Source organism: Rhinolophus ferrumequinum, chromosome 2 (assembly GCF_004115265.2).
Source record: "Rhinolophus ferrumequinum isolate MPI-CBG mRhiFer1 chromosome 2, mRhiFer1_v1.p, whole genome shotgun sequence".
NCBI classification, from domain to species: Eukaryota; Metazoa; Chordata; class Mammalia; order Chiroptera; family Rhinolophidae; genus Rhinolophus; species Rhinolophus ferrumequinum.
The window spans coordinates 22,068,562-22,084,772 of NC_046285.1; positions in this window are offsets into that span (position 1 = coordinate 22,068,562).

The window sequence follows — 16,211 nt, forward strand, 5'->3', positions numbered from 1 at the left end:
GAAATGATAATGAATAAGTTTCTGTTCCTGAGAATCAATGGAAAAGGGATAGTAATATCCATAGCCCTGATGCTTTAACTATTTTGTGTTCTATAGAAACTCCCCAGCGATTGGTTAAAAATGTAGAGTGAATTTTAGGTTATCTTCTTTATGGTACAGACAATGTCTTGCCTGATTCCAGGGGGCCAAGAGGAAATTCCTTTTGTAGTTTGGGTGGTTTTGGATTTAGGAGGTTAAGAGTGACCTCTGGTGGCAATGGTATTTCTCATTCACCTCTTCACTCTAAAGGGGAGAAAACTGACTTTTGTAATTTTTTCCCATCCGAAGAATGACAGAGTTTATGCTTAAAGCAGATCGATCATACGCAGTAGTGTGTAAATTAAAACAACCAACTGTCCGTGGGATTGAGGGGTTGGAGGATAGACACAACTTTCATCCCTAGTATTTGTCAATTTCTTTGGTGTAAAGGCCAACTGTGGCCCATTTAAAGCTATCAAGGAGACATTGCTGAACACAGGGTTGGAAAAAGATGCTAGCAGTCAGCTCTAACCAGCGGTGGGATCTGGCTCCAGCACAGTACTGGTTGAAACCCTTTGTTGGGCCCTCCATAACCTTCCTGCCAATACACATTCAAGGCTGGCCAAACACAAAACGAGGAGCATCACTGAGCGCAGTGAGTTTCCTGTTACCATTGTGGGCAGAATGATGCCTCCAGGACAAAGCGTTGCCAGATAAACACAGGGTGCCCAGTTAAATTTGAATTGCAGATAAACAACACATATTTTTCTTATTATGACTGTGTAACAACTAATGCATGGGACATATTTATACTAAAATATTATTCATTGTTTATGAAATGCAAATTCAACTGAACACCCTGTAATTTTATTTACTAAATCTGGCTATCTTAAAAGGGCCCTGGAATAAAAAAAAATATATATATATTTAACAGATGAAATATCGGCGACAGTTGGCAACATGGAAATCCTCCCAACCAGTGTTTCACAACCACTGAAGCATCCCAACCAGTGCTCTTGAATGGTTTACAGGTGAGACAAGACATGGGTTCTCAGTGTGCTTGGGGCACTTGGCAGGGCTGGACTGGCCAGAGCTCCAAAGCATCACCAACTGGCCTCTGGGGGCCGAGAGTCATGTGATAGTATCTCCGTTTACACCACCATGCTAGGAAGTGTGGGAGGTTCTATTCTGCTGTTCTTGCTCTTTCTTCCCCACATACAGTAAGGTCTGCCCTGGCTTTCAGGCACTGGTGTGGTTTCGGGCAGAATATCCACAGATTTCTCTGGCCTAACAACTGGTTTAGCCATGGCTTTGGGGGCCAGGCTAAATCAGCTGATGGCTTGATACTCTGCATCAGTCTGGTCGTCCTGGAGAGACTGAGGCAGTCACTTGCAGTGCTGCCAAGAGACCTGAGACCAGCCCCAGGTCCCTACAGATTGCTGTAGGAGAGGGTGGGAGTTTTAGTAACAGTAGTATCCTATAATCATTAGAACACTAATTTACACAGTTAGAGACAAAGAACTGGCCATTGGTGTGTCTGCCCTTCACAAGGAAAAAGAGCTCATCTTTGAGATGCTTAGTTAGTCTCGTAAAGAGGAATTTGCAAGAATTGAATTAACTTTAATGGCAGCCAGACTTGAAAACACTTTAATAGAAATACAAAAGCCGGAGACCATTAAGGACCTGGCATCTCCAAATTTTTACTTCAGCTTAAGAAAAGAGACTCAGAAAAAGACTGGAAAAAGAATGATGTAAATGTTTAAAACAAGTTGGGCTGATGGTAAATGTAACAAGAGTCAGTCTTTAAATGGTAAATGGCAAATCAAGACACTTAAAATGTCAAGCAGCTGCAACAAAACCCACTTTCATTATACATCCCAGAACTGAAGCATAACTACATACAATATTTAAAAAATATGTTGAATGAAAATTCCAATCTTAAGGAAAGCATACAGCTGCTTTGACAGGTAGAAAAATGAAAAAGAAGAGTAAATCAATATTAAACAAAACTCAATGCTACAAAACTCTAAACTGGTATGGAGTAAGTTCTAAAAGTAAAGGCTCTTAGTCTGGGTGAACATTTGCTCAAGCTGAGTGATCCTATTCTTAGAGAACGTAACATGGATTGTGGGAACTTGGAATCCCATAAAACAAATGGAGAACCAGGTAGAAAATGGAGACCCCGTAGTAGAAGTTTAGGAAAAAACAGATTGATGTGGCTGAATAAAACTTTTTTTGGTAGGCTGAATAACGGCCCCCACAAAGATGTCCGTGTTCTAATCCTCAGAACCTAACATGGCAAAAGGGACATGGTAGATTTGATTAAAGTAAGGACCTTGAGATGGGGAGAGTGTTCTGGTTTATTTGGGGGGGCCCAATGTAACTGCAAGGGTCCTTATAAGAAGGAAGCAGGAAAGTCAGAGTCAGAAAATGAATGATATGATAGAAAGAGAGGTTGGAGTGATGAGGCCATGAGCCAAGGAACATAGGCAACCTCTGGAAGCTTATCTAGAAGATAAGGAGTGGATTCTCTAAGGCCTCTAGAAGAAACGTGGCCCTGCGGACACCCTGATTTTAGCTAATGAAACTAATTTCAGAATTCTGTTGTCCAGACTGTAACATAATAAATTTGTGTTGTTTTAAGCCACCAAGCCTGTGATCATTTGTTATAGCAGCTATGGGAAACTAATACACTTCCTTACGAACTCTTGAAGAAAAAAAAGATAGCAAGTGTACACTAAATTAGCTAAAGAAGATTAAAAAAAAAAAAAAGCAATGCACTTAAAAATCATATTAAAAGTCTCCAAACTTGGAAAGTTCTGTTGCTATCAGAAAACTACAGAAAGTACAAAAGCAAAAGCTCCAGCAGAAACTTCATGTTCTTCCAGAACCACATCAAGGAAAAAAAGGGAAAAAAAAAAAAAAAAAGATATTTTCATGAAGTATTCAATTTAGAGTAAATTTACCCCCCCAAAAAAAGATAGAGGATAAAAATTCGCCATGCGTGTGAAAAGCTGGACACATATAAAATAGAAGCCAAAATCTTTCAGAAAAATTGGAAATAATCACTGTTAAGTATCAATGTCAGAGTATTTCCTATGAGAGAAAAACTCACGATAATAGGTAAGGAATACCAATGGTTGAGAGTAACTTATATGACTTAAGGAAAAAAATTGGAAACTCTGGACAAAAAAGTGTTTGAATTAGAATTTAATGGGAACATTTGAAAAGGATCTTTATGTTCCTGATGTCCTAAATGGGACATTTGGCAGAGACCCTAGAAGACAACCAGAGGATTCTCTGGATGACCACAACCTGAGGAAGAAGGTACGTGATGCTGTAATGGAGCAGGGATCCAAAATCCCATGGCTTGCAGGGACCAGATGCCACCCCCATGGGATCAGGAACCCAAGAGGAGACAAAGGAGCTTTTCCACAAGACAAAGACAGAGCTTGTCCTGGTGCTCTTGCACCGCAGATGTTGAAGCCCTTCTTTTGACTGAACCCTTCTGTCTAAATCAGGAGTCTGGCTCTCTACCTCATCCTCATATCAGAGACCATATGTTGCAGAAAAAAACTCAAGGGGAAATTCCTAGGAAGAAAATTGTTGGACGGCTCCCCCTTCTAGAAAACAAGAACAAACTTCCCCAGAAATCTCCTCCTTCAAGGAACTTCATGAATCAGGGCATTTCCTCCAGTGGTAACAATGGTTTTACACCAAGCACTGAATTCAGTCTTTTCTCCACTCAACCGGAAACAGAAGTATTTCAATTTCTGGGTTGATTTTTACCTTCCAATATGCTTACTTCTGAAGATCCAGAAACACAGTAGGACACTTTCTTTTCTCTCTACTAAAGTTTTTTTCTTCTTCTCTTAGTTTTATTGCTATTAGCTAAGTGATTATACATTGACTGAAATAAAAGTTTGATAGAAATATGTCTCAAGATAAAACTTTATAACTGTAGATTATTTAAATGTGATTTTAATAATTGCTTCATTTTACTCTATTTATAGGTAGTATAATTATAATATTTTGTTGTTGTCAACAAGTCTACTAAAGTAATCCAAAAATACAGCAAGCTTTTTTTTTTTTTGGTTTTCTAAATTAATTTTCTTTTCCTATTTTGACATTAGTACCATTTTTAAGTGATTACCAAGTAGCTCAAATGGAAATTTCATTGATTATACTTCATTGGATAGTGTTTTATAAACGTATATTATAAAAATGAAAATCCTATGAGAAAATTTTTCTATTTTCCTTGATTTTTAGATACTGTAATCACAGTATCTTTGTTATTATTTAATGAGACTCTTCTGTTGAAACAGCAATTTCTTGTCTCTCTCATTCTCTTATTTAGCTTCTCTGTTTTAATTAAGTGATTTTACAACTTCTCAAATGGAAGTGTGACAAAAATGATAATTCTTGGAATAGTATTTCATAATCATCATTTATTTCAAAGTTAATTTCATGAGTAAATTGTTTCCTTATTTCATAGATAGTATATGGATAGCATTTCGATTAGTTGCGTTATAAAGTTCCCTGTAGCATGAGTTGCGGTAAAAATTTTACAGGGGCATTCTCGCATTTGGAGACATTCAGAATTCCAAGTTCATTCGTGTATACCAAGGGCTGAATTGATTCTAGTGGGATACTTTATTTTCATAAATAAATTCATTTAGAAAGACCTACGTATTTGTTTATGGGTTGCATTGTGCAAAGACCACCAAACACCTCACCATGAACTACAAGGAGGGCTGGAGCCCCTCCTTCATTCCCTCCAGACCCTATCTCCTGCATACTGTGTTCTGAGCTCCCTGGCTTCCCACCAGTTCCTCAGTTGCCCCGAGCTCCATTTGCCTTTTGCTCATTCTGTTCCTTCAGCCTGAAATGCTTTTTTCTTATTCCTTATCTCTTACTCCTTCATGTTTTAAATGGGATGTATCTGGACAAGCTCTCATTTATTTCTCAATTGAAATTAATTCCTCCTGTATCTCTTTATCTTCACACCCAATGCTTTTCCGATTTTCTGGCCAACACTTAGGACAAGGTGCAATTATATAATTATTATGTGATTATTTGTTGACTGTGCATATCCACCTACATCTTTCCATGTAGTCAAATATGAGAACTATTTTTCTTCATTTACTATTTCCAGTGTTGTCTTAGGGCAGGAGATGGAGATGGTCAGGGCATTTGGATGGGACAATTCTTTCTTTTGAATGTTTATTAGGCTGGTTTTGCTGCAGTAACAACGATGTATAACAAATAACCTTTAAATTTCAGGGGCTTATGACAACAAGGATTTACTTTTCGATTTCAGTTTAGATCAGTACTCTTCCCCAGGGCTTGGCTGGACTCGGGTTTGAAGTTTGCACCATTCCCTCAAGTCTATTCCTTAGTCAAGGGCCTAGCATAAAAGAGCTGCATCAAAATATTTTTCTCATGGGGATGCAGAACACAGGGCACTCCTTAAAGTCTCAATGTGAATTGACCTATTTATGTCTGCCTACATTCCACTAGTCAAAGCAAGTCATTTGCCCCAAATCAATGGAACAGACAAGTCAACTCTGCCCACTAGTGAAAACCTCAAATGCAGTTAACATTTCCTTAGGGAGCTAATAGCAAAACCACCTTCCTCATGCCCCACCCCATAAAGAAACTATTCTGGTGCTTAGCAGACAATGAAGACTAAATAGGTATTTCATAAATAAACTTACTTTGACAAATTGTCCTCTAGAATGGTTTTAATAATGTACACAATGTTTGTGAGTGCTAATAGTGCTATTAGCACTAATTTAAGGACATTTTAATATTAACAGTCAGATTTGTACAAATAAGGACCTAATTTCTTTTTTTTTCTTTTTGAGGGGGTGTTTTTATTCTTATGTTTATTGAAATTTCTTTTGAGAATTCTCAACATTTTAAATAATTTTTCTATTTTTTTAAAACTGATAGTCTTACTACATACATATTAGCCTTTTACAAGCTTTTTAAAAAATTTGCTCAGTGATCATTTTGACATACAGAGCTTTTTATGTCATTTTATCTCATCCTTTTCTTCAATGGCGTGATTAGTTTAACTCTTATGTTCCATGAGATGAACTATCATAATTTACTTAACCAGTTCCTTGTTGTAGGTTATTTTCATCTTTTCCTTTTATAAATAATGTGATGAAGATCTTTGTAACTCATCAGGATTTCATATAACTTTTTTTGGAAATGTCCTAGAAAAGGATGGATTAAGTCCAAGAGTATTTTTAAAGTTCTTTACATATTTTGACAATCATTAACCAGAGACACTGTTCTGCTTTTCACTCCCTTATTCACTAGAGCCTGCGTGAGCCATCAAACTTCTCCAACGTAAATATTAACATTAAAGATATTTTGGACTAATTTAATGGTGACTATGTCACCTCATTTTAATGGCACCAAAGGATACATAATGGACTGAACTTGGATGAGATTCCTTAAAAGGAGAAACATTTAAAGGATGTTTGGAAACAGAAAGACTGGGAGAGGCGGCCTGCTCTGCTGAAAAACTGAAGGAAAGGGTTTGGGAGCCAAAGTGAAGAGGAAGGAAAAGGAAAGGTGACCTCAGGCTGGGAAGGGGAAGCCACAATATTGGTTGCTGCAGGCCTCACACTCTGCATCCCTTGCTGCACACCCAGGTCTACACCCTGGCCTTGCAATCCCGCAGTCTGCCGCAGCTGGTTCCCCTCAGAAGGAAGTCCAGCTCAGGCACAGGTGGCTGTCCTGCGGCCAGAGTCCCTGAGGGTCACCGCTCTAAGTCCGGACGCTGTGAGCCTCCACACGTGTCCCTGGGCGTTACCGGCCGCTCGGCCCCTCCCGGACGACCCAGAAGTGGGTTTTCTGGTTATCTTCCCCTTAGAAAGGAAGGTTTTGATAGCTGCTAAGAGAGCAGCTTGGAGAGCACCACGACCCCCGAGATCGTCTCCCTGGAGTCCTGGCACGTCGACCGCGGCTGAGATGTCCCCTGGTTCCGGCGGGGCTGGATCCGGAGGGCTGCGGCTGCAGCACGGGAAACGGCGCGTTCCAGCTCAAGGGCGCCAAGCAGCCCAGTAAGGGCTGCGCTCCCGGCTGCGAGCCGGATCTGGGTCAGGCAAAAGGGACCCCTAGGACGCAAACTGAGGGAGGTGCTCAGTGGCAGCGCGCGTGCCGCCCTGTGTGGTGCGCGCTGGGGCAGCGAAGGGAGGGCGCGGGTGGGGAAGCCAGAGGCTAGCAGGGGGTCAGATCCTCTCTCCCACGCTCGCCCAGCCCCTCGGAGCTCCAGGCCTGCCAGGGACCACGCCCCCAGAGTCAAAAGAGGGATTTGGACCTGGGCTTGACATTCAGTTTGTCTCAGGGCAGGCCGTAACAGAGATGAGCCATTCCTGGGAGGAGAGAGAGAAGTTTTCCTCCAAGGGCCTCGGACTGGGTTTTCCGAAGCTCTGGGACCCGCCCCGAACCTGTAGCGCGCCATTCTCACTCTGAGGGTGTGAATTCTTAGTTGTCAATTTCTGTTATGCTGATATGTATGGAGGGTCCATTGCATAACATGCGCTGCGCATTCAAGACAGTGACAAAGACGAGGGGCTAGCTCTGGGAAGTCTCTTCCTTTGCTGTTTCCCCTCCTTTTCCTCTGGAGTCTGTCCTTTAGAGGAGACTCCGAACGCTCAGTGACTACGCTAGGGCGCCTGGCATTCAATGGTCACCAAAGGGCCCTCAGATATTTTCAAGCACATTAATGAGTCAGAGGAAATCAAACAGCAGAGATGCACACCAGAACTTCACTCTACGACTTGAACAACTTCTGTGCTGAGTTGGATAATAAATTTTAAATATTATTTGTGTGTGTGAGCCTTGTCCACGATGTAATGGCTACAGACCCAACACATATTTACATTTACTCTACATTATTAGCAATTACTTCATTAATTTCTTAAGTCTAGACAATCACAAAACTACAAATCAAGTCCTGATTTGTAGCATTTGCCTAGCACAACACATAAATACCCATGATAGACAATTTTAATGTGTACAGTGTGTAGCCATTGAAAACAGACTTGGGAAGAAATTCACAGTTGCACATCTTCCCTTACTATTTCCACCATAAAGATATAACATAAATAATAACAAGAACATGGATAACAGCAAAATGGAGTATGATAATTAGGAAGAAATGGATTTCAGTATCTATTAACTTTCCAGTAAAATTTATTAAACTGTAAGCATATGTAATTTAATCTTTGGCTCAAAAATTTCAGTAATTTTAAGAATCAACACTCGTTAGCTGGTGTGTTCTATTTCCGTCATGTAATCCTATCCCCAAGAAGAGAGGTTTTGTGGTATATATTTCCATTTGTATTTACATTTACAGGAACTCAAATACAAACAAAACAGAACAAAATAAAAACAAAATTAACATGTACTGATACATATTAATATAAATATATATGCTTTTATATATGAATATATAGTACATACATATGTTTATGTAATTTTAATTGTCATTTACCCAGACCCCAATCTGTGTTAAGAACTGTATATCTTTCAGAATCATTATCATCGCGTACAAGTATCTACAAACTACAGCCAATGGGCCAATTCTAGCTCGCCACCTGTTTTTGTACTGCCAGAGAGCTTCTATATTTTCTAAAATCAAACTGCATCTCTATCAACATTTTTCACATCTTAATAAAAATACAAAGGAAATTTCCTTATTTCAAAATCCATTTAATTTCCCAATTGAGAAGCTGCTACATACACTTTCAATTGGAAATGATGATTTTACAATGCAATGACATAATAAAAGACAAACATCAAGAGAAGAATCCAATATAATTCTAACTGCCTTTTAAGGAATAAATATGTGCAATTAAAATCACATGCTGGTGGACAGATAGCAGTATTTGGCAGTACCTCTATAGGTGAAAAGACATTTTCAAAGATGAAATTTGTAAAGTATCATTTCAGATCTGCATTAACAGATGGGTACTTCCAATCACCTTTTATGATATGGAAGACTTAACTTTGAACTCCAATTAAATGAAATGTTAAAGTAACTCTATAATTGCACTACATTATTACTATATTTTGAATTTGATCTATAAAAACTAGCAAAAATGGATTTTTCTCTTGTTAAATAAGTACCTTAATAATAACCTCAATTTTGCCTCTTGGCCAACAAAACTTAAAATATGCATTATCTGGTCCTCTAAAGAAAAAGTTTGCTGACCCCAGATCTAACTGAAAACAAATTAGTTAGCACATAGTAACTCTAGAATTTCCTATAGAGACACTCTGTTACTTGATTGCTGCAGGTAATTATGAGTAAAAATATCATAAATTTTATAAAACATCCATTAGAGTAATAATACATGATATAGATTCTTCAGTCAATATTTAAGTATCTGGCAGTAGGTATATGGCCACTTAAAATAATGAAAGTAAACAATGTTTCTTGACGCAAAACATTAATTGATATAAAATCTATTATTATCATTGACATATATTACAGTATGCCTCTGTGCTATGTAGAAAAACTCTGTAAAAGTGATCTCTGTCTTTCTAGCTCACCACCTTCCAATTAGAGTTTGAGTGCTTCAATATATATTGCTATGAATCAGTAGGCTATGCACCAAAATGCATTATCAGTCCAAATCATTGCAGTGGGACAAGTCGCCTTCCTATTCTCTGTAAAACTGTCTGCAAGATACATTTCTGTAACAAAGCTGCTTTAGAAACATAACTCCTGCCTAGGATAAAATTATCGATGTTTTCTTATGGAAAAGAATCTCCTACTTTGCACTCAAAAGCTATTGATAATAAAGGGCTTCATAAGATGATGTATATTATTGCTGTGTTAGCAAACCAATCTATATATGCTGGGGATTAATATATACATACTTGTTACAATTGACGTTTTCTTTGGCAATCATTCACTTCTTCTACTCAGGAGAACAGGATTTCTGTTTCCTGCAGCCGTTTGCTTCCTTTGTCTCTATTTGATATGGAGATTATCATGTGGCCACGTTTTCTAAAACAAATTCTGAATTTTCAATTTTGCAATGTATATATTTTCTTACAGAGCTTATTGAACATAAAATCTCCTACCACATGAAGTACATCATGGACTGAAAGTTCCCGAAATGTAAGTCTTTGGTAACAGAAATAAATTACTTCCTTACTTTGTCAACTCCACACTTAAAAAGCACATAGTTAATTTTTCTTATAAGTAGGTGTGTTTATACTCGTCTCAAGTCTTTAAACTTTGAAAATCAACTTTAAATCTTGTTATTTACATAATATAACACAGACACAGAAATACTGTACGAGAAGTGAGAAACTCAAGAACTCAGCTACTTTTATTCATTTATTAAGCATATATTTACTAAATACTTACCAAGTGCCCAGCACTGCACTAAATGCATAATTCAGCCAAATAATAGCTATCACACCACATCATTTTTATTCAATAATGTACTGATGTTTTTAAGTTTCATGAAATGGAAAAAAATGGGTTATCAGTCCTTTAATGAGTGCTTCAAATATCATAATATATTTTAAATAGTTTAATATTGTTTTATTTCTTTCCCCTAATGTAGAGCAATTATGCTACAAGAGAATGACATTGTTTTTCTTTCTTCCCCAAGTTTTACTTCCAGTCATTCTTCAAAATGAGCACATAAAGTCAAATTTTATTCTAAGGACTAATTTCTTGAACTGGTCTTTGCTTTAGCTTGGATTTTGCACTGTTTTCTTATTTCAAGAAGATGAATATATTTAATATACTTTAAATTGCATCATATTTTATGAGCTCTCAAGAGAGCCATTGTTATGTGAACCAAACATTATGGCATAATTATTGCTTCAGATATCTCTAAAAATGATTATGACTAATTAAATATACATAAAATACATTTATCAGTGAAAAATTGTCAATGACTCAATTTCTAATCCCTCTTGAAAGTGCCTGTATCCTCTGCAGAAGAAGAACTTTTAGGAAGAAGCAAGTATCTCAGCAATTTGAGAACATGATATAACATTAATATTTCATAGTGCAATTGAGGTACGTGGTTAACTAGAGAAATGCCATCATCCTCCAAGTAAGTGTGACTCGTAGTTTCACTAACAAGATGAAGTGTAAGGCTCCGTGGAAGATGTTGGTTTATCTTTGCACGTACATCTTATTTATGGTAAAATTGTATTTTTTATTAATTTAAAACAGTGTTATAAAGAGACCCACTTATAAAAAAAAGGATAAACATCTATCACTTCTTTCCTCATTGGAGCACAAACTATACAACAAAATCTGCTGAATTCTAATTCATTAGATTTTTGTGGGCTTCATTTTAAGATGAATCAGCAATGTTAGCCGTTTAAACACTCTACCATGGAAAACATTCTCAATATGTTATCTTCAAACTACGATTTGAAATGAAGTTTTCACCAGCTTGTAGTTAGTTATATTCTGCTTGGAAAACAAAAAAACAAACAAAGAAATAAAAGCAGGCAAAGAGAAAATACACATCATTTACATGGTTTGAGAATGAGATAGACGAGAGATATTGTGCTAGCTGATCTTTAGTACTGTATTTTATTAGAGATTTTCTCTACTTACATTTTTGTATTAACATGTCATTTCTTTTTAGAAATGATAATAATTATGTTAGCTATGACAGTGATAGTAACTGATTTATTTAAAGTACTTATTTTGGTTAACTTAGTGGTTTACAACATATGTCCATTCCTCCCCCGCCACCTTTTTTTTTGCTTTGCTATTTGCTCATCTTTGAAATACAAAGGCCCAAAAACTAGGGTGTGTGGGAGGCAAATACACTGTCCGTCACAAATCTTTTAACAAAGCGTTTCAAGCAGGATGCCTCTTGCATTCTCTTCTAACCAAAAATGAGTTTAGCATCTAAAGCACATTGGGATATGGTTGCCATAAATGATAGGTGACATTGAGATGTTCCTGTAGCTTTGTGGTATTTGAAAAGTACTATCAATTAGTTTTTCTTCAAAATATTCCTGCACGGAAGGATGGAGCAGTAACTTTTTCTGAGTTCTTCTAAGGAGTAATTTATGCAGTAATCTCATGCAAACCAAAGCCTATTAAACTAATCCAGGCCCAGTTGTTCTTGATAGAATTAAGCATCCGTCCTAGCCTTAGTTGGGCACTAAGAATCCTTACCGGACAAGAAATGACATTAGGATATTCGTTGAATCGTACTTGTGTTTACAAGTACAAGAACCTCTGAGTTCCTATCTAAAATGTTCACATGAATCAAACTCTTTTAGTTTGGCTCCTTTTCAATATAATTCTGTTTTTAAATATAAATTTACACAAGCTGGCACCTATTGCAAAAACCTGTTGATGTCTACAATTTAAAAATAATTTCCTATTGTTTCCAGACAATTGCCCACAAATAACAAGCCATTCTGTGAAAACACAGCAAATGGAATAGCAACTGAAATACAAGAAATCCCTTAAACATAGGATAGCATTCGCAGCTTTCAAAGCTCCTTGCTTTTTATCTTTTACTAGAGGTCAGGGAAGTCCCTTCCCTCACTTTATGTAAACTACATTTCCATATTTCCTCTGTATGTTTCATTCCTCCACTTAAACGAAGTGACAAGGAAATGCAGGCCCAGTTGTTATTGATAGAATTAAGCATCCGTCCTAGCGTTAGTTGGGCACTACCTAAGAATCCTTACAGGACGAGAAATGACATTAGGATGTTCGTTGAATCAATAAACTGTTAAAAGCTAATAAAATATTTGGCTAAAAAAATTAAGAATTGCTATATACCTTTGAACAATCAAAACCACACATGCTAAAATACCTTTTATCCATCTTCAGCAGGATTATATATTCTCCCTCCACTGGTACTCATGACCATCGGAGCTCCAGATATGCTGGAATCTGCCCAACACTAACATTTGAATAGCACTGAACACTCTTAAGTCCCACTCAGAGAGGTCCTATGACTTCTTGGGACAGGTAGCACCTACCCATAATAAACCAGGAAAGTTCTATCCTGATGAATCTGGGCATTGCTGGCATCCTGGTACAAAGGTAAGATTGGCTCTTTAAGTCTCCTCCCTCCCCAGTGTCTGCCATTCAAGGCCATCGAGTCAAGGCCAAAGCAAGAAGTTTACATATCCTAGACAGTAAAAGGGAAAAGAAAAAACAAATGTTATCAGTAATAGAGTATGCTGCTTATTACCAGATGGACTTAACTCCACATAAGAAAGCGCAGAATATTGGAGAATAGTCTAAAGTACTGTTGAAATAACTTCCTAGGCCCAAGATGGAGCCATGGCTGCCTGGGGTGCCATGTCAGCAAACCAAAACTTAGATGACTTTTGTGTCACTGTAAATGTTCTGTTTGACAACGCATGCAGTGTATTCAGTCAGCCAGTCCCCAAACACCACGCCAGCTCTGGGATCTACACTTACTTCCTCATTCCTTCTCACCCTAAACAAGGTGGACTGTGTGGCCCCAGCCAATCATATAGTTCGTATTTTTCTCTTCTTTGTTCTTTATTCTTTATCCTGTAAAAGCTCCCCGCTTTCTGTTCCATTTTTCAGTTCTCCAAATAAACACTGTCTACTTCATGAAGTTTTAAATAAGGTTTGTTTCTATCATTAAAATGTCTTCTTTAATCTTTTTTTTTTTTTTTTTTAACAGGACCCAATCTAGAGTACTACAGGGAAAAAGTGTAGACTGTTTCACTATGCAGTGTGCTTTCAGGGCCAGCAGTATCAGTATTACCTACAGGCCTGTTAGAAATTGAGGATTCTCAGCCCCCACGTCAAATATACTGAATCACAATCCGTCATTTAACAAGATTCCCTAGCTGATATGGACCAAATGTTTGTGTCTTCCCAAAATCCATTTGTTGGAATCTTAACACCCAATATAACGGTATTTGGAGGTAGAGCGTTTGGGAGGTATTTATGTCATGAGAGGGGACCATCATGAATGGGACTAATGTCCTTGCAAAAGAGACTCCCGACATTTCTGTCACCACTTGTGAAACTTGAAGATACTAGAAGAAGCCAGAAGGCAATAAACCAGGAAGTGGTCAGCAAACCCTATTCTGCCTTGATCTTGGACTTTTCAGCCCCTAGAACTCTGAAAAATAAATGTTTGCTGTTTAAGCCACCCAGTCTATGGGTATTGGTGTTATAGCAGCCCAAATGGACTAAGACACCAGGTGATTAGTATATACATTAAATTTTGAGAAAGAGAAGGTAGAGTATATGGGAGGTTTGACTGAGATTTCCCCTCTAGATGAAATACCTTATTTCCAGTTAAAATTAATGTTACCCACTCGAGTTTCCTTTATCTAAGATAATTGATGAATTGTAAGAAAAAATTCATATTTTTTCAACTTTAATGTGTGGACAGAGATAAAGCCATATTCTGTTGTTTCTAATGGCTTCATAATGAAATCCATTGACTTCATCAACTCTGTATTATTTTAATGTTCTATAAGTATGCATAAAATTAGCTAAACAACAAATGCGTTTAGATTGAAACAACAAATTATATTTCATTGTGCAAATTTTGAAACCAACATCAAAATTAATTAAATTAAAACTTGAATATTTTAATATTAGTTAGAAGTGACACCCTACATTATAAGGATTCTTGTGTGTTTTTAAAAAATAAGCTAAACTTATTAAAAACAATTTTAAAATAAACATATGCCAGATAACATTTTTAGGAAGAAAAAATATTACACCCCCTACCCGTCACACACACACACACACACACACACACACACACACACTATACATGCACACCAGATTTGGTTTGAAATAACTGTTCCATCTTCAGTGGATGAAGAGAAGTAAGAACATTGAGCAATTTTCTACTGTGTGTTCAAGTATAAAATCAAAATATCACCAAGAGACATTATTATAATTAACCATAAATATGTTATTTCCTAGGTATAATGATTCTAATGGATTCCTTTCATATGATTTACTTCTTTGCTATTGCCAAAAGAGATGGTCCATAAAAGAGCCATTTTTTGTTAAATTTGATAACTAGGCTTTGCTTCTTTAAAAAAACAAAAACAAAACTGGAATTATAAGAGCATAGATGGATACTCCACAATAAAAATAAAGATAAACATGGTTTATACAATAGACTCTCAACTGAATTATTTAGGCAAGAGAGGCTATGAAAGAAAATAGGCAAAATGAAAGTCATTTTGTATATATTGTCTTATGGAAAATAAATCAATAGGGCCTTAAGACATTAATGCAGTGTTTTGTAGAGAATTAGATGAAAAAAAGCATCAAGCAAAATCTTAGGAACTGAACTATATGCAACAAACCTGTGTAATAATTTGTTACAAATAACTGACTTTTAAGAAAGAAAATGTAATTAAGCAGAGCATTTTGTATTATCTTTCTGTTAATTAGCACTCAAAAGTCATGGCTGAGCTACATAATGATTATCTTGTATATCAGTACGAGTACAGTCATGACTATAAGGTAGGATTCGCATTGACTTGATTAAACTCTCTTGGTTAAACTCTACCAAATATTGTGTAGAGGCTCTGCAGAGACACAGAGATTACTTACTTACCCAAATTAAGGAAAAGGCGCATATATCATCTGCTCTGTATCTAGACATCCATACAAAAAAAACACAAACAACTATGTCCAAAGCTCTACAGATTTATTTTATAGGTTGCTAGTGTTAATAATGAATGAAAATTCACAGTGAATAAATAGTTTTGTGTTTAGAAATTTATTTTGAAATTAATTACAGAACTATGGAAGAAGAAAAATAATAATTAGTTTACCATTAATTATTTTCTATGTTTCAGGTATTCTACTAAATACTGTCCATTCATCATCTCATGTAACATTTACAAAACTTCTTTGGATTGACTACTATTTTTATCTCCATTTTACAAATAAGAAAATAGAACACTGTAATATAATATTAGTAAACTGAATTCAAATAACTTCAATATGATAAAACAAGTGAATTCAAATGAAACAAGGTACTATGAATACCAATGCCTTTACATATAATACACCCAGTTAAATTATATGTGGATGCCAAATTTTAAGCATCTCTGGACCCTTTATCCACATGAATTTTCCTATAAAACAATAAAGATTCTGCTTCCAAAAAATATTTACTTACTTTACCCTTTCTCTG